We start from the raw sequence: 20,053 nt of genomic DNA on the forward strand, positions 1-20,053 counted from the left end.
ATCCTTATTTGACTACATGAAATGTAGGGCCACAGTGAAGCCAGACTAAGATCTCAAAGATTAGGGTTGTTTTGTTGACACAAACTCAGATGTTTGCTATGAGCTAACCGTACCTTTAGCAGGACAAAACCCTGCATATATATGCAGCATGGTAAAGTAGCCTTGTCAGGACAATGTTAACTTCTGAAATGCAATGCGCAGTGTTTCCTCACGCAAACTCAGTTGCTACATGAACATTTTTATAGTTTAAAATTTTGTCTTCGAAGAAGAAAATAAGGAGGAAAGAAAGAGAATCTAATTGGCTTTTATACTCAGATGTGCATATGCTCAGCACAATATATCACACACACAGCAAATCAAAGCCAGCTTAGACTCAGCTTTTCTGCAGCTTTTTCCTCCTCTACCCTTCCAGGCTTACTAATTAATAGACACCAGATGTCAAGTACTTTAGTACGACCATAAATCCAGGATGTGAAGAGACTGATCTCCTCATCGCCCTGGGGCCTTGTGCGCAAATTGAATTTAAGCATCACTATTGATTTGCTAACATTTCGTATCCCTCTGCCCTTTAACCTGATGTAAATAATGATGCAAAGGAGAAACAGTGCCCAACTGTACAAATACCTTCCTCTCTAACAGTTTTCATCAAATCTTCTAAACAGTGATCAGCAAGAAGCATGATTCTAACCATACACTTTGCAGATCTGACATAGAGGTAGAGAAAATAGTCAGAAACAAAAAATCTGAATTTAGATCTTTATTATACAGGCCCAAAGCTGTGGTCACCATGCAGTTACACCATCATGGGAATGATCTTGCTGAAAGGATCTCACTAAACAAGTTTAAAGAGACCACAGACTACAGCATTCCAAATAACTGGCACTTTAATGTTTGGAAGAGCGAAAATAAATAAAGGAATGGCAGGTATGTCCTTTTCACATATGGTGGGGCATATACATATTCCTTCTTTTCTAGAGCTATTTGCAAGACAAAACGAGCAAATACTGCCCCAAATCACAGACCTTTCATGTGAGGGCTCAGATAAGTTAGCTGTTGCTCTCCCCTTGGTTATTTAATCAAACACATGTTCTGATAGGTGGATATATAAAAAAAAAATGAAATGTAATTTTTTTTTGTCTTTTTTTTTCTTTTTCTTCTACTTCCTGACCTTTTCTTCACCTTTCAGGACACTAACAGGAAGTAATTGGAGACATCTACTCAAATAAAAGCCCTGGAAACTTTCCCTTCTAGTTTTCCATTATACTTTCATAATTTAAGGATTCATCACAAATCTAAAAAGGTTCAGGTGCCTCACAAAGAATTCATCATCTCTGGAATACAGATAGTCACAGTGAAGAGCTGCACATAGACTGCACACATAGTGTTATGTAAAAGTGGTTATTTTTAAAAAAACAAAACATTTCTTAAAATTCATAGATCAAAACAAAGCATATCTTATTCCCTAGAGGATTTTCTTGCAACCTGTTCTTCAATTATTTGCTCTAGGAGATGCTACAAATGGTATTAGGTACAATATACAGTCCACTGTCGTCTTCTGGTCCAGCAGAAGAACCTGTCTGTCCGATGGATGCAAAACTGTTCATTTGAGCAGATCATCCTCAACAACACAAATATGGTCTAGAAACTCATAGAGTTTATGGCTTTAATTTATAAAATTAAACCTGCCTCAGACAGGTAATACTGGTATGTAAATTTGCCACCCCTGGGTTCTGTCAGAAACGGGGTACTGAGGTGCTCAGAGCCGTCTCAGTCTGCAGCGCTGGGATCCTTCTGGCACTTCAGACCCAAGATGCGATGTGATGCATGCTAGAACATGGGCGCACGTCTCACTTAACTCTGCAGAGCCCGGGACATGGTAAGCTGCCAGAACCTCCTTCATCTTGCCTGTTGACAAAAGGAACAATAACTAGTCATCACTGGTTCTTGGAGTGTAATTCCAATTTCTAAAAAGTCCTGTAAATGAGACTGTTTTTTTACCAGGAAATAGCAATTTTTAATAAATTACAGATTTCTGAAGAGGTTTACCATCTTTATGTTACTAGAGGATGCTTTTGAGGGAGAAAGATGTCTTATAGTGCATGGTTCCTTTATTATTAGTGAGGATCAAACGTACTGTTATTTTAAAAGTATTAATTTTCCATTTAATTGTCCATTAACTTAGTGTTTTAGTATATTATATATACCTCATTAGTATATTATGTTTGTAAAGAAGAGTTGATCTTTTATAGATTTCCTGTCTAAAAGTGCTGTTTAGTCTTTCACACACAGTGTACACAAGATACAGTATAAAAAATTTAGACGATTATTAAAGAATTAAATAATCGAATAGGTTAATAAGTGTCTTACATAGATTTGGTGTATAACTATCTCTGACACATATTGGTCATGTCAATTATGTATTGATAACAACTATTAACCATTTACTAGTGCTTTATAAGTGACTTATTCAGTGGGCTTCACAGAACTGAGGCTCAGAAAAGACTACTAGGTTAGCTACTCTGATTTCCTGTCAATTAAATTTTATCCAGATAGTCCTCTATGAAGACCAGGTACATTTGTTTTACAAAGAACTAAACCTTTAATACCACAGACTGAGAAAAAGAGAGACTAGCCATACCCCTGCAATATATAATTGCTATGGAATAAATACAGAGAGAGACAGAGGTATCTTTGGAGGGTGATTCTTCCACTCCTTAGGTAATCTCTAAAAGGTGTCCATCTTTTTTCTATTCGCTATAATTAGGCTAGAGACTGACCTTTCACATGGCTACAGTTAAGTGTTTTGTGTCCTACCACAGGAATCTGACTGTATTCACCTATTTATTTTATAAAGACCATTCATAAAACCATCAGACAATAGTTATTTTAAATTAATACTGACATTGGCAAAATTAGAAAAAATATAATTGCTTCAGTCTAATGTAAATACAGATATCATACAATAAATTCCAGAATTAAAATTAAGTTTCTTGTTATGTACCCTGAAATTTTGTGAAGATACCCAGAGTGCATTTGGTATGTACAGTTATTAGCCTCATCATTTTCACATACAAAGAAATCCATAAAGGACTAGGACGAGCAGGTAATCTGATTGATCACTTCATCCATCTCTGACCTACACTGTGTTTGCTGATGTTTGTCTGACCTATTTTTAAACTTCTGCAAGGATGAAGATTCCAGGAGTTCCCTCTAAGCAACCTATTCAAGGGCTCCACTTTTCCTTGCCACTTTTTTTTTTTTTTTTTCCTGATGCTTACATTAAATCATCCTTGCATTGATTTAAGCATATTATTCCCTTCCCATTCTGACAGCATACATGGCAGTTAAATCCCTTCCTCTTCAGAGTCACCGATTGCTATAGGAAGGCTGCTATCATGTATCCCTTCCACCTTCTCATTTCTAGACTAAACAACCCTTCAGTCTTCCCCTAAAGGCCCATGTGTTTTAGATCTTTGACTAGGCTCACTGGCCTCTCCCTAATGCTCTCTAGTTGGATTGGATCTTGCTTCAGCTGCAGTTCCTGGAGCTCAGTAAAGCACTGTTGCCTTATCAGTATTGAGTAGATTAAAATAGTTACATTTTATGCCTTATTACTCCTGTTCATATAGCCCACAATAACACTGGCCTTATTTGCAGTAGCACGATATCACTGGCGCTTGTTCAGCTTGGGATCATTACAACACAGGTCTTTTCTGCAGAACTGCTGTCTGGTCAGGCATTTTCCATTTGTATATTTTCCAGCTGACTGTGCTTACCTATCTGTCCAGTTCTGCAGTTGTTCTAATTTAACTGCTGGAAAGCTGATATTTTCTAGGCTACACCACTACTTTATCAAGATCATTTTCAACTGTAAGCCTTACTTCCAACACACTTGCTTTGGTTTATGCATTCATTAAGCCTATCTCCTAGCCTTTCATCCAAATGCTCAATGAGAATACTGAATAGAACCAGAACAAAAAAAATATTTGCAGAAGTGCACTTAACAGTGTATCATTGAGAACTAGTCTCTGCATATGATTTCCAAATCATTTATGCACTCACTTCATAATAATTTATTCTAGCTCAGTTTCCCTAGAGCACATGAGCATATAAACAACTGAAATATATTGTCATACAGTGCTGTTCAAACAAAGCAGGCAATGCTAGTAAATCTTTTATAATGAATTATTATATACACTTTGAAAATTAAAGCATTATGGAGAAAAGATTTCAAGTGAGAACAAGGTTTTGCTAAGAACTGATTGTACATCTGTATACTAGCTTTACGAAGTATCTGCCCTTTGGAATATTCTTCAATTTGGGCATAATGGAATTCTTTCATAAGCTCCTAAAACTGATATTTGTTCAACGGAAACCTTCACTTAGAAAACAAAGACATCACTGCAATGCTTTCATTGGAAATAAATTAGTTACACAGTGTCACAAAACTCCAAACTGCAAATTACCATTTGCATAAGTTCTTGATCAGAAACATAACGAACAGGGAGTGCAACCATCAACACAACTAGTTGTACTGACACTTGCATAGAAAGGACTACCATTTACATTAATCTTTATGGAGATACAAGATGACTGCACAAACGCAGCAGGCACAGACCATTCTTCTTACCTAATAAGGGTTACATGCCAGATTTTTCTACTTCTCATTCTGTGAAATATTCTATTTATGCTACCTGAGCCACTCACAAGAGTGAAATAACTTGCTTCCTGAAGTGGAACCCAAGCCCTCAGTTCCTTCACACTGATGTTCAATGCTATGTTTTCAGTTCTGGACTGGAAGAATTGGAGATCAGTGGAAATTGAAATACAAACTAGTTACTAAATACCATGCAAAACTGACCTTTAAGTAACACGAAAATTCATTTGATTTGATATTTAGGGATGTATGTTCTGTGATTCTATGTATCCCATTACATTTCCAGTGAAGAGAGAAACTGTCTCTCCTCTGAAAAGCATGTGGTTACAGAAAGACAACAGCATAAAGAGAACATACAAATGCTTTCTACTTTCTTCAGCGGAAAAGAAGGAAATATGAGAGGGAGGGATGGGCTAATCAGCCCGAGCCAGCACCCATCATGATGTACAACCAGCTGTCTGCCTGCCAAGGCAAGGAAGGGTTCTCACAGAAATCTCTGCTTGTTATGGGAAGTCAAAAGTCCTGAGTCTGAGATTAACCAGATGTCTTCACTTCTCTGAGAATAGCTTCAGGGGCTTTAAATTAACAGGATTTAAGAGACTTCACTGAGAGTCATAGGCATCCAGATACTAAAATTACTTTCCTCATTTTGTTAGAGACAGGGCTAGAATTTCCTACTTTTCCTTAGATCAAGAATTTTGATGCTAGTGAAAGGGAAGGAAAGACAAACCTCTCAATCAGAAGTACAGCTAAGAGAGGATCTGAGCAGCAGCTTGCTCAGCAGCAGCAGCAGAGCTGCTGTCACTCTGATGATACAGAAAGATGTATGTGACATGGTGACTTCTCTCTTAAAAGATCTTCATAATTCTCATGGGAATCCAGAAATTAAATCTGCATAGCTTGACTGCTTTGCAAGCAAGGGAAGGCAAACTGTTCAGTGGTGAATCCTGCTTCCTGTGCATGGGTATTACAACACCATCATCTCCTGGTAGAGAAGGAGGGACTGCACATCAAGTCATGCACATCCAGTGCATTTTATTTTTTATTTTTTTTTGAGGGACTGCCACTTCTCAGTGATGGCTGAAGCTGCATAAAGAGTTGTGATTCTGATACACACAAAATCTCTCCCTATACCTCAAACCACATGTAAAGGAGCTGCTCTGGTTATATGGAGTGGTGTTGGGGTGATTCAACTCACCAGGGGTGGTTTTCTAAGGATAGGATTCAGTGCTCTAAACATAGGTGTCTCAGTGTTGGGCACCTCTGAAGGAGAATTTGTCCCCATGCTTTCTGAAGTGCCTAATATAAGCATCGGGAAACAGCCCTAGAGGTGTGTGGGTGTCTGTCTCCCACTGCTGAGAGCTCTCTCTACACTACAGAGAAAAGACAGTCAGATTTGCAGTGTAAACATTTTGCAAGGATAAAGTTAGATGAGTCCCACTCATTTTTGCAAAAGCAAGAAATGAGAGTCTGCATATAGAGCAGTGTAACGTTAGCACGTTGACTGACAGAGGAAAATTAGTAACAGAGGGTAAATAACTCTGAAGTTACTAAATAGCAAATTAATTAACAGCAATAATGATAGCAAATGCAAAAGTCTTTCTGAAGTTAGCAAGCACCATAAAACATCCAAGTTTTAACTGACTTCAAATTTCAGTGAAAATTTATGATCAGAGAGAAAACTGAGAAGGAAATATCTTAATCTGCTTGTTCCTAAATGTCTTAAACTTTATGGTGAGGAAATGCTAGCGATTATATACTTGAATTAAACTATGAAACATCTGTCCCTGATGTTAGTGAAGACTCTATCAAGATAATACTAATATTTTGAACATCATTTCATGTTGCATATTTTGATGTCGTACCTGAACAGGTAGTAGGAAATTTGAAAATTATGATGGTGATTTATAAGACTCAGTCAAAGGTGTTTTTTTGGGGGGGGGGGATGAATGAGTTATCTGAACGATTGTAATATTTCTGTACTTGTATTACACAGAAATTCCCATAGCTAATATTTTTTTTTCTTTTTGGAACAAATTAATGGACAAACATTAAACAGAAGAAGATTAGATGTATTAGAATACATCTAAGAGTCTTGAAGCTACAATGAACTAAATTCAAATTACCCTTAAATACAATGGATAAAAAAAACCTCTAAACTTTCAAATAATTTATTTAGAAATATATTTTAAAACTAACAAGGATCTGTCATCTTGACAATCTCATAAAACAGATAGAAAAAATAGTAGCATATGCCATTCTTGAAAATAATTTAAAATAATTGGAAAGATTCTTATACAACATGTTAAAAAAATCTGCTTAATTTATAAACTTTTCTGCATTGAGTGTGGTGGTAATATTATATATACCTATATATATAATATTATATATACCTATATACCTTATATATACCTATATATATAGGTAATATTAGCTAGAAACGAACAGTAGAGTGTCATATCGCATCCTGTAAGTCAGACATGACTGAGGTACAAAGTCATAATCCAATTGCTAGCCCTCCAAATGCAGCCTGGGTCCCTGAAACTTGTAGTGGGCTTGGGCAAGTTCTGCAGTGGAGGAGGAATTTTGCAGTCTTGCAGCAGTTTCCCTGATGTATGACTGCAAATGCATTGCACGAGCCAATGACTGGAGACATCCCTGACCTCCCACTTGATTCCCCAACTTTCAGGTAATCTATGCCTCTGCTTTTTCACCTCCTGCATCTTCCTTCAGTAAAGATGCTGGAATCCAAACCTATCCTCATTGCAGCTGTGCAAACTCTGGCCAAATGCAGCCCTTGGCTTTATCAAATGTGGCCTTGTCAACTCTGGAGATTTTCTCATGTGCTCCATGATGTGATTTTTTTCTGTAAGGCCTCACCTGCTCATGTGACAACCTCAGTTTTCATCTTTTAGCTTACATTTCTGTGCTCATAGATATGCAAAGAAAATGTGCAAAATGTGACTCTAGGCACTGATAGGCTCAGAAGAAGCTGAGAAAAACAAAAGAAAAAATAAAAGTGATTTCCGGAGCATCAATTTTAAGATTTCTCAAGATTTTAAAGCCAGTTTCACAATTTTTGAAGCTGTGATTTTTGCTTGTTTGACTTGTGCAGGACAAGAAACAGCCAGATCTGATGTCTGCCAGATTTGCAGGCTGAAGTAGTTATCCCACTCAGCAGTGCTGTGAGGGAGACAAGGATTTATGTTACTGTTGGCCTATGTCCACACAGCTAGGGGACTGAATCTTGACCACCAGCCATCTCCTGACACACTGGCTAGCACACTCAGTCTGCGTTCGAGCCGAGCCGTACTCGCTGCAGTGGCTACGGTGCGGTAGAGCGTGAGAGCTGGAAACTGCAAAAGAAGGCTTGGAGGTGCAAACAAAGAGTAGCCTTAATCTCTGCTCAGCTGGGCTTGGCTGCAGGAATACTTCTCTGCTTCAAGGCACCTGAGACTGATCTGGGGAGCTGTTTGCTTTCAGGGTCCAGGTGAACGTTGTAATTTGTCCCAACAGCCCTTCACTGCTGCTTTCCTCCAGCATGAGCCTCCACTGGGGTGGAGCTGGGAGGAGAAGAAGGAGGGAGTGGGAGTGGGAGGAGGAGCAAGAATGCTCAGCAGCCACCTCTCTCACCAAGGAGAAGGAGTGAAGCAGCAGCTGTGGTGGTTGTGCTTTCCTGTAAATGGTTGCACTGGGACAAAGTAGATATGAAGTCATTGCACGGTCACTGAGGTTCAGCTGGACCAGAGAACAAGTGGTTGCCAACAGCACAGCGTAGCACCCTACCCCATCTCAAAGCAGTAATTGACTCTGTTGAGCTTCCAGCGATGTCGAGGAAGCAGGCTTAAACCAAAATCAGCGTTATGACCCTGAAATGAGCTTAAAGCTCTCTTGCCTTTCTGCGCCTTAGTCAGGGCCATACCTCTCTGATGGCTTGTGGAGATAATGAGACAACCAACAAACCTTTTCTTCTTTTTCACAGCTGAAGTCTCATCTAGATTTTCAATCATTGCTTGCCATCTCACTGAGAACTTCTCATTCCCAAGAGCAATCTCAGGAACATGCAAAATTGTCTGTAGCCCTTTGCTATGCAGAGTAAAATGGGTGCCACATATGGGAAAACAAGAAAAAAAGTCATGGATTGCAGACTCCTGTTGCTCCTTTCCATTGACTGACTGAGCTCTATCCCATCAGTTTGTTTACTCTTCCAGAAATTCATTGCTCTGATGGCTAGAACCTCTCTCCCCACATCCCCCCTCCCCTTTCTTTTTTTTTAAAATTTAATAATAATTTGCAGCTTACATTTATGCATGACCAATATATATCCCTGAGGTTTGTGTCTACAGTAAACAGACTTTCTGCTTTTCTGGTGTGTACAACTTGAAGACAGTTACAGATAATGTGACCGTAGTCTCTTTCCCAGGTCTCCTTTTACTAGATTAAATTAGTCAACACCTATTCACATCCTTGTGCCCTGTAAGTTTTTCTATTCTTTCCCAAAAGCTTGCCTCTGTCTGTTCCAGTTTGATTCAGTCCTTGAACATGAGTGATGACACTTCCATACTATATCCTATAAAAGCCGTCTATAACGGTACTGATAATTTCGCTATCTCTGCTGGAAATATCTTATTTGATATGCCCTAAAATAGCATTTACCTTTTACACAGCTGTTTTACACCCATTGCTCAGAGACATCTCACAACTAATCAACGTACTTTGTTTTTACCTCATTTTAATATCTCCAACAAGTAATTGCAGAAATGTTCTTTCTTTAAATGTCTGACTTTACTTTTGTATTATTAAACTGCATCCTAGTCTTTCAACATTTTCTTTGGATGAAAGAAAATCACACCTGCAGTTATCTGCTAAGACTTTTCCGATCTGCAGAATTAATCTTTGCCTTGGTTGCGTGCCCCTTTGCTGTCTAAAAGTTTTGTCTTCTCTCTGCCTTTAGTCACACAGTGGAGGCTTTCAGCTTCCTTTCCACATGCCCTGTACAGCTCCCATTCTGCAGTAGAAATACCATTTCCAATAGCTAAGTGCGGGAATTGCCTCCCAGGAGAATTAGAAATGTAGGAATAGCCAAGAAAGTTGCAAGAACTTTGGAACCTAAAGATTCTCTTAAATATACTGAAAATTTCTTGACAAATATCAGCCTACATGTAAATATAATTATTGATAAGAAGCAGCTTAAATTAATGCCTTAAATAAATTTATTTTAGGTATAAGATATGATTTTTCATTACATGTGGTTTCTCGGTGACCTTAGCTGCTATTGATCAGAAAGTAAACAATTTCAGTGCTGACTCTGTCTTATGGGGCTTGGCACTAGATATATTTTGGCGCCTTTAATTTTAAATTTATAAATTATGTAAACGGAATACCTCTTAGTCCCATATTCTTGTTAGTCTATAAATGTTTCTTTATTCTTAGTAAATCTGTCCAACACTAAATAAGCTGGAGACAATCTTTCTGTAGATCATTTTCTTCAGATCATTAGCTCCATTTTCTAGTTGCTTGTCTCTGGACATGTTATAAAAACATTGATTGAATCTATAATGGTATTATTGCACATCCATTACAGTTATTCCAATCAAGTACCACAACATATGAAAAATGCCTCAGATACCCATTATGGGATGACAGTTTCAGGGCATATGCAAGGTTCTTGCACTTGTTGAAGATTATTGTCCATTATTACTCCAGCTATGGGTTCTCAATCACTTACTACTAATGCTGGAGGATTAACTGGACTAACTGTTCAACATAATTTGTTTCAACATTCATTCATAATACATTTTAGATATGTTAAAATGCCTAAATCTATTTTTTTTAAAAGAATAATCTTTATTGTCTTTTAGAAAAAAAAAATAGTTCTGTATAAATAATCTTAATTATTAGCAAAATACTTAAGAAATACTCTAATACAGGACCAAAAGAAATCTTAATAGTGGAAACAAGATAATTTATTATTTTACCTGCTACTGAGTTCACTTTTCTCTTTTAAAATACAGACCAAGGCACTCTTCATGTCAACATAAGAACATCTCCATCACCACTATTCTCGCCATTAAGTCTGACAAACAAAGACTTCGATCCGGTTTTAAACAATGGTAATTGCTGTTGCTTGATATCGTTGATTTTAAAATGATGCTTTTTACATCTGCCTGATTCTGAAATCTTACGAAGTTTCAAGTTTGTTGGGCATTCTACATGAGGAGCATAAAAATATTTAGCTTTTTTAAACAATAGATACATTTTTTTCAGAAATGGGAAAACTGAAGTCAAGTTCAACTTGAATTGTGCAGAGACAATCATCTTTTCATAAACAGCCTATCACTAGAGCTAGGATCTTTGTTCCCCAGCTCCGGCACAGACCACCCAAGCTTCAGAAAGTCATCCATCAGCTCTCGGCAGCAGAAGAGCGCAGCTGGCTCCGGATGCCAAGGATCTCCAGAGAACAACATAGCCAAGTTCATATCATTCCTATTCACCAAAGGATTTAAACCAGAAATGTTTGTGCTAATTGTTATAATTGTCTCTAACTGTAACTACCACCAGCATTTCTGAAGAGATCTGGCATGCCAAGCATGAAGATATATTAATGAATTGTTTGAGCCAGAGGAAGATAAAGAAACTTCAGAGGATACTCGGTCTCCAATCAGATTAAGCTGTTGAGAATATTCAATTCAAAAACAATCTGAAGACCCTTCTTTTACCCTGAAGACATATTCTGCTTTTTCTTTTGAACAAAAATTCGTCACAAAGGCAAATTCCTTTACTATAAGTGAAGCTTTTAGTAAACAAAAAAAGGCATTGCAGTAGAAGCTTCTTAAGATGTGCTGAAAAGAACAACCTGTCTCAACGACAAAAAAACATTAAAAAAGAGTAAAAAATAGTGACAAACTTGTTCAACAGTTAGAATGGTTGTGCTATTTGGCTTGTAGCACTGATAGAAAAATCTTGCTATCAGTATTTCATCAGTAATTCTGCAATTATAAGCTGAGCCAGAATATATTTTATTCTCTAATTGTAGCACATGCCTCTGCAGTGATATAAATAGTTGGAAAAACATATGTTCTGCAGAGAACAAACACAGCTGACCAGGAATAAATACCTATAGTGTAATGGAGATAATTGAATAAGAAAGCTTAATAAATCCAAAGAAAACTTTATCACCATAGCTACTTTAATTACTGAATTCCTACTTATGTTGAAATAAGATTTGTGAAATATAATATTCAACAAAATTATATACTTATATATCTTGAACAGCTTCAACCTAGCAAAATTCAGTCTGGTGCCTTTAAATACAATTTATTTGGAGATGCCTAAGAATGCAGAGGACTTTCCAAAAATGTCATTTAGAAAGATTTATTTATTTATTTATTTATTTTTTTACAAGTGCTCCGCTGCCAAATATTTTTACCACTAAAGAAATGCTTTTTCAGCTGCATTTGAGCAGAGTAATAGCGGTAGCTAATGGCCTATTCAGTTAATCATAGTTATTCACTCCCTGGAAATGCCTCAGAATGTAATAAATGTTTTGTTTTCTTTGTGGATTCTTAAATTACAGGCATTATATAATATACATGATATATAACCCATCAGTATGAATACAAACTGAATCCAAAACCACTCCCCTAAAATAATTCTAATATTTGGAGCCTCTGAGAAAAAGAAAAATGCTGTTGTTACCCACAAAGCTACTGAAATAGCACTGATAGCAGGGTAAGAAAATGCTATAAAGAAAGTTCTAGTTTAACTAAAATGTGGCTATTTGTCTTCTGCTTACAGAGGTCTGAAATAACTGTTACAGACAATTTTCAATAAAGAAAACAAGGAACATGCTCAAAGAGCTGAATGACATAGATCCTTTCCTAAAGTAAAACAAACAAACAAACAAAGGTTATAGATGTAGTGTTGCAGTTTGGCACGTAACAGATTATATAAAACTGGTTTTTGGTCTGAGACCAATACTCACATTGGCTGTTCTATCAATACAGGATTTATCTTGCTCACCTTTTTTTTTTTTTTTTTTTTTTTTTAGCATTCAGATGTGTTTTAGAACTACACATCAGTCTTAGCTCTGGTTTTGTTCTCAGATTATCTGAGAAGATTATATTGATTACTCTGCATGTGGTCTACCTGTCACAGCAGTAAGGATGGAGCTGGTTATATCTCATCTCTTTGTGGTTGCCATTGCACCGAAGAGGCGTGTCACCCAGAATAGTTCCTTCAGCAATTTTATTTCAGATGTGTTTAAAAAGTTGCAGATTAATCTTAAAAACAATGGCAGGCTTCCATAGTCAGAGAAGGCTGTGATTTTTAGTTGAAATTGCTTTACAGAAGGGATTAATTTACTGGCTCTTAAAAATAATCCACTGGCTACTTCAAGGAGTGAAGACAACATCCAAGACAGTCGTCTCTTGGCTTCCTGGATGGAAGAACTCTGCCACGAGCACTGCATCTGCACGTTGACTTTTGTGGCTGAGACACCAGTTACCTTGGGCTGTTGTATGCAAACGTGGCTGACAAACAAATGGAAGCTTAACTATGTTCTACAACATAACTGCAGCTCATCTGAGAGGTGGGCACAACCAAAGAAAACGGTTGAGATGTTCAATCATACATTTCCATCAGGGTTCTCAAAAGAAGCCAGTTATAATCCTGATGCCTAACATATTTGAGGATCTTCAGTAATAAAAAAGAGATTTGTAAAATCAGATGTGATATAAAACAGTTTACAAGATAGGCTTAGAATTCACTGTGATTGCAATAATTTGGGTAATTATTCTGAAATTAACGTATTGGATCTGTACAGGGCAGATCACTACTGAAGACTAATGCAAGCGTGCAGATGTAGAAAGACTTGCTGGGCAGCAGTCCTGCAGGGGGGATCTACAAGGAGGTTACAGTGATCTATAAGCAAATTATAAATCAGGATGATTTGCAGTTGCAGAAAAAGAAAGTCTGATATATATTTGTGATAATACTATATACAAATCAAGTGATTATTTTTTCTCTGTTCTGTCTGCTCTGTCCAGCTCTGCCTACCGTGCTGTCAGGGGAAGGAGACAATTGGAGGGAGTCCAGATGAAAGCTATAAAAAAATGATAATGGATGTAGAACAAGGGGAGGTTGAAAGAATTAGACTGTTTAGTCTAGGAGAGGAGAAGACTGAGAGAAGACATGATGACATAGTTAAACTATGCAAAAGTTTGTTATGAAAAGACAATGGTGACTAATTGTTCTCCACGTCCATCATGCATAAGACAAGTAACTGAGTTAATATGCTGGTGTGGAGATTTAAGTCAGGCATTGAGAAAAACTTTCTATCCTAAGGACTACCAGCCCTGCCACAGGTTATCTATAGGTATTGCATGTAATACTGTCACAGCAAGGAAAGGAGGTGGTTGAGAGAAGCACCTGTGGAGATGAGTACAGGTCTGCTCCATCCTCCTGCCAGCAGGTGCCTGGGAGCCCGGCCAGCCCCACCTGTCAGTGCTCAGCTGCAGAAGCAAAGCACAGGCTTGATCAAAGAGACTAAATACAACTACCTGCGCTAACATAACGTATCTTGAGATATTTGCCAGGAAGGACGGAGGCTGGGCCTGCAGAACAAGGGCTGGATCTCCTAAACCTGTTCAGTTCATTCACTCAGTCAGCTGGAAGCAGCAGAGACCACAGCTTCAGTCACTGCCATGTGCTGTGGGACTCGTTTAATATGCTCACGTCCAGCCCTACCTTTATTCATCTCACCTTTGCTGTCAACAGCTTTTTTCACTGGTTTGTTGGGACTGATATAGGGTGATTAACTATCTGCCACTTGCAGTCATTAGAGAAACAATTTGAGACAAATTTAAAAGAAACAGGCAGGACTGAGGCTGTAGTGATGCCAGGCAGGGATCAGGCTAGTCATCGTGACAGCAACCGAGGAAGTCAAGGGTGTGGGGAGGAGGAAGGGTGGTACACCAAGAGACTGAATAGTGGAGACATTTGCTAAGGGGACACAACTGATGGCTGCGGATGCTGGATCAAAACTCGTGCTGGTGAGATGCTCTGCCTGCACTGGAGCTGCGTGCCACAGAAGCCAACAGGAACAAGGAGGTTTCTGATCTATAGCATGAAGCAGGCAAATGGAGCATGGTTAGGAATGTTATCTCTGGCCAACAGGATAAGGAACCCAAAAGTCATAGTTAAGGGAAGGAGAGCCTTAATCAAAAGCAACTAGGTCTTTGAGTTTTGTTACCTTTGGAAGTAACTTGGAGTAAAGATCAGGGAAAAAAGGCATGAAAGGTCCCACCCCTTCCCTGCATTTTTTTTCTCCTATGTCTGGCCATGCTCCAGCCTGTCCTGTTGCCAGAAGCACTCTGGGGATTGCTGGAAAACAGGGGCCTGTGCTGCACAGATTTTCCTGCCAAGGAAGAAAAATGAGCCATATGCTCTCTCCTGTAGACTGTTTAGGAGGTCCTGATTCCCAGTGATAGTAAGACCTAGCACACAGGTACTTGGCTTTGCCCTGAACATGGGTGCATTTCACATCTATTATATTCTTGTTGTTGTTAAGAAGTGTACAGTTCAACTGAAATTGTTACAGATTTTCCAAAACAAATCTACATGTAAACTGGTTAGCGGTGCTGATTGAGTCGCATGAGAGGAGTCTGCAAGGCCAGAAGCTGTTGTTAGGGTACCTATTCTGACTTCTCGTGCAATCCTGCCAGCCTTCTTCCTTGGTTCTTCCCGTACCAACAACAAATACCACCGTACATCTAGTATAAAGCATCTGAACTTGAAGTCTTCAAAGTAGTGCAAATTCATTTTCCAGGCTACAGCAGAGTGAAACACTTCCATGATATCTTGTCAGTGTTTTAGTCTTAAACAAAATAACCTACAAAAGCAAATTACTCTCCATTTAAAATAATTAATTAAATAAAAACAGACACCAGTGAAAACACAGCCAAATGCTCACTATTGTGCTTGACCACTTGAACACAGAGATTAGAAGGTGACCTATAAAGACTGGATAATGCGCTGTGTATAGTGGAACTTTGTTGTCTCCTTGTGTGATAACAAAAACTACAGTTCACACCTTGGGAAAATCAAATTCATGGATAGATGGGATTAAACTGATCCTGTCAGTTATTTGTCTGCTCTTTCTACTTTTCTATCAAGCTTAACAGTTTTCTGAAAAAAATCCTCAGGTTAGAATAAAAAAATAAGTCCATACTTAAACCATTTTAATGGTGATTTACATGTTTTTCTTAATATGATGTAAAAATTAGTGTAATTACATCAGCTTTTATTTACAGATATAGACAACTAAGGAGACTGTACAGTTTACAGAAATTCAAATCTGAAAGTCTGAGTGGTCCCTGCAGAGGAAAAAAAAGAAAAACAAACCAAAAAAATCCCAACACGATACAAAATGCAAAGTACAATACTGATAAGGAAATGTTTGTAATGCAACATTCTGATTATTCTTTATATTTTTTCAAGTGTATTGGGGTAATATTAATATTTGGTTGCCTATACACCTTTAAAATTCATTTAAATATAACACTTGTTTTACCCTTAAGCACTTGAAGGAGCACACTTGTAGGTTCTGGAAATGCCCATCAGAGCAATGCATTCATCAGATTGATTTCCTGCTTTGATTCCTCAGCCACTCTAGAGCCTCTGAAGACCGTACCTACATGGGTGATGATGACCCATGAAGAAGAATAATTCTGAAGATGAACCATCTATAAAATGATGTTGCCAAATTGGACATTAGCAGCTTCCTGAAAATGTTGGTCTTTCTTCATTTTGTAAGATTGCCCTGTTGGGGATCTACTTTAGCCTCTCCACTGAATTTTGGCACCATTCAAATGCTATGAATGTAGTAAATATTCCTTTCTGCTATGTATGGTGTCCTCCTTAGATTGCCACAAGTTGAACAACTACTACTGAAATTGACAGTGCCATAAACTCTGAAAAGCTGTGCTAACTAGGAACTGAGTATACAGAAAAGAAACATGAGCTTCCACGGACAGAAGAATTGCCCATAACTTCCCAAATTACAAGAAAGTGTCCTCGCCTTTCTGAAACAGTCTAGTCAAAACCTCCCTGAAAGCATATAGGATATTAAATGAGGAAAGCATCACAAAATTATTACCAGTAGTGCCCAACTTTGTTCCTAGCCCTTCTATTATGAAACTTAATGAACAAATGCAAAAGAGTTCCTTAGCCAAAAGGCCACATTTAAACCAGATAAGAGACAAAACTGAAAAGAAAGAAAAAAAAAAAGACCATTATCCCTTTTTCATACATGGAAAACTAAGACACTGAGACAATAAGCAATTTGTCCAATATCACCACACTGAAAGTCTGCAGTAAGCCAACTGAGGTATGGGCTAGGGTCTCTCTCTTAGACCATTCAGCCCAGCTCCCAGTAAACCATAATTCATGTAATGGATAATATTTCTATGAATTAGCAATACATGTAAGACAAGGGTGTCAACTCAGATACACATGCCCAATTCCTCTGACTTTTCTGAAATCATATTGTTATGTGTTTAAAATGAGAGCCCTGGCCCCCTTCCTACTCCTACAAATAAAGTAGGGGTTGCTTCTCTTCTGAAATTGAAAGTGCATAGCATGGAAACAAGCATGTTTGTCAAAGCACTCATGTGATTAGAAGCAGTAAGAAGGCTAAAAATTAAAATGCAATGAGGAATCAAGGTTTACAAAAGTCAATACTGTACTTTCCTCTGATCTTTGCAAAACAAGAAGGAAGAAGGAATTCACAGAAATTCAGCAGGAACAATGCTCTAACCATTGCCATAAAATTCTGTCTTTTGTGACTTTACAGTTGTATCTTACCAATATCTTAGCTTGAAAGCTTGAAAGATAAAATAGCACATTTGTATAACTAGCCATAATAATAAAAAGAAAAATACAGCCTTTCAAGATTGTACTTCAAGTATTTCAAGTTAAAATCTTTGTACACAAAGTAAGGGCTTAAGTGCCTTGAGAAATCAGGCGATGATGTGTACTAGAGTAGGGCGACTCTAGAAGAAAATGAATCTTGAACATGAGACATTGTACTTCATGGGAAGAGACAGGAAAATCCAACGTAAAAGACTGTGTAAATTTATAAGCACACACAAAATGCTTTTTCTGTGATAATCTAATTCTAGGTAAGCGGATTTCAGCACACCTACCAGGAACCACCAAACATTTCAGTTCAAAATCTGCTTTATTTTCCAGGTGCAATTCCATCAGGGTTTACACCCATATACTGGGGAAGAGAATTTGTGTCTTTAAAAACCTGTGCTTTTATACTCTGCTCTGTACCATGCTCAGAATGAACAGATATATCAAGGGAAGGGAAAAATGGACTTGTGTAAACTATAAGACTGAAATCTATTATTTTACTGTTAGTACTGAAGGCCAGATTATTATGTTTTGTAACTGATTACTTTTTCAGAGGTATACAATTATAAGCTAAATAAACCTGATAATGGTAGAAGTATTTGTTTCCTGTGTTGGAACAAAGATTTTTCAAGAGCAAAGAATAAAATGTCATTTTCATATCCTGCAAAGGAGTCCTTTTTAATGTGATGACACATTGATTTTTGGAGGCGAATACAATACGGCTTTATTTTGTATAGCAGCTTTCATACAAATCATGTCTAACTTTGTCTTCTTTTGTTTAAACATTTCAATAATTCAATAATACTGTTTCAAAGTTCATACAAAACAAAAACAGATAAGGAGACAAATTAAGATGCAAAACTATTTACGTCTATATCCTGATTGTCCATGAAAAGTATGGTAAATTTAAGCCTGTTTAAAAAAGAGACAATAAATACCATGCTGGACCAAAACCAGTCAGGCACTAGGAAGACCATAAATAAAATTTCAAGGAGCCTGGTGACAAGATATTTACTCAGACAACACCCAGGCTTATGGACACTCATTTGTAGGTATTAAAATATGGTTTAACACACATAAATTAAACAGCACTAAAATGTGTCTCAGTTAAATATCTTGCATCCTGGAAAATGTACTTGCTTTATGAAAACCTAATTAAAAGCCCAGGAAGGTATTTAATCATATCTCCCAGTGCTAACGAAAAATCTGTCTTCTGCTTCTATCAAAAATGCCCTGTGTGAAGTGCTTCTGAAAGCATCTGGGAGGAAGTAGAATCTCAAGGAATAATGTGTGAAAGATTGCAAACAGAATATATCAGAAGATGAAACTCCTTTATATGAGATATTTTGAAATTCACCAAAGGTAACCCCACCAAAGAAGAGCTCACTAGTGAGAGGGTAGTTTCTGTATAACATTTCCCTAACTTTTGTTTAATATAAAACTTTGGAAATCAACCCAGATTCATGAAATATTTTATTTTATTCAGATAGCACTGCACATTCTATCACAGAAAAAAATGATTTCATTAGAAAAACAACAAAAATACCCTTGTGAGCTCATCTATCTTGAACCACAACATCAGAAAAACAGAAACCTAGGAGATGGAAATATTAACAGAAAAAAAGAACAAACTAATGGTGCATTTTAACATTACTAGACTTTAAAACTTGTCACTAGTTCATCAATCATGCTTACATCAAGTAAGCAACCAAGATTACATAAGTATTGTTTTTAAGCTAATCTTTAATTTTTCAAGCGTTGTTTTTTACATTTGTTTTCTCTTTCTCCATATTTGCCTTATTTATCCCTTTTCATGTAGGCACTGCTGCAACTCTGCACTCACCTGTGTTTAAATTTAAACGTGAGAAATTCCAGTTACTCTAGTCAGATTAGCCTCATCTCATGTGCTTTCTTGGATTGGTGTCTAGATTCTAAAATTTAATTAATCATAAAAAGAGGTGGTTAAAACAAACAACACAATCAATGGGGTAAGCAGTTCAATCTACTTTTCAAAGTAGTAATGGAAAGTCAAAAGCACCAAAAGAAGGTTTGGCTATAAATTAAATAGTATATTCAAATAATTTTTAGTCATTGCTTTCAGATGGTCAATATTGAAACCTTAGACTCACAAAACAACTGCGGAATCAATAGTTACCTAAACAAAATCTATTACTTCTGCCATTAGCTTACACATAAGATGAAAAGAAAGACCGACAGCATAATTTGAACTAACAGGAACTGGTCATGAGTTTTCTTAAATTCATCGACCTGTCTCCTGACAAGGAATGGTATAATAATTTTCAAATCATCTTTACTAGAGGAGAATCTAGTCTAACCACAAATATTTCATTCTGACTAAATTCTACTACCAGGTTATTTTCCTATCTACCTGTTTATATGCTTGGGCAGTATATTTTTTTCCTATTATTGAGTTACAAATGTGTACCCTCTTATAACATGTACAGACTGGCACTGATC

At 37.3% G+C, this 20,053-nt stretch overlaps 1 protein-coding gene across 2 annotated transcripts in view; it reads right to left on the reverse strand.

Annotated features, from left to right (window-relative positions):
- Nucleotides 1–742: 742 nt before the first annotated feature.
- SCAF8 (SR-related CTD associated factor 8) overlaps nucleotides 743–20,053 on the reverse strand; it is a 102,489-nt gene continuing 83,178 nt past the window's right edge. For both annotated transcript variants that reach the window (XM_040551351.1, XM_040551348.1), the window contains exon 21: nucleotides 743–1,905. The gene's annotated coding sequence lies outside the window, so the exon portion shown is untranslated. The remainder of the gene's footprint in view (nucleotides 1,906–20,053) is intronic.

This window comes from Cygnus olor, chromosome 3 (assembly GCF_009769625.2).
Source record: "Cygnus olor isolate bCygOlo1 chromosome 3, bCygOlo1.pri.v2, whole genome shotgun sequence".
Classification (NCBI taxonomy): Eukaryota; Metazoa; Chordata; class Aves; order Anseriformes; family Anatidae; genus Cygnus; species Cygnus olor.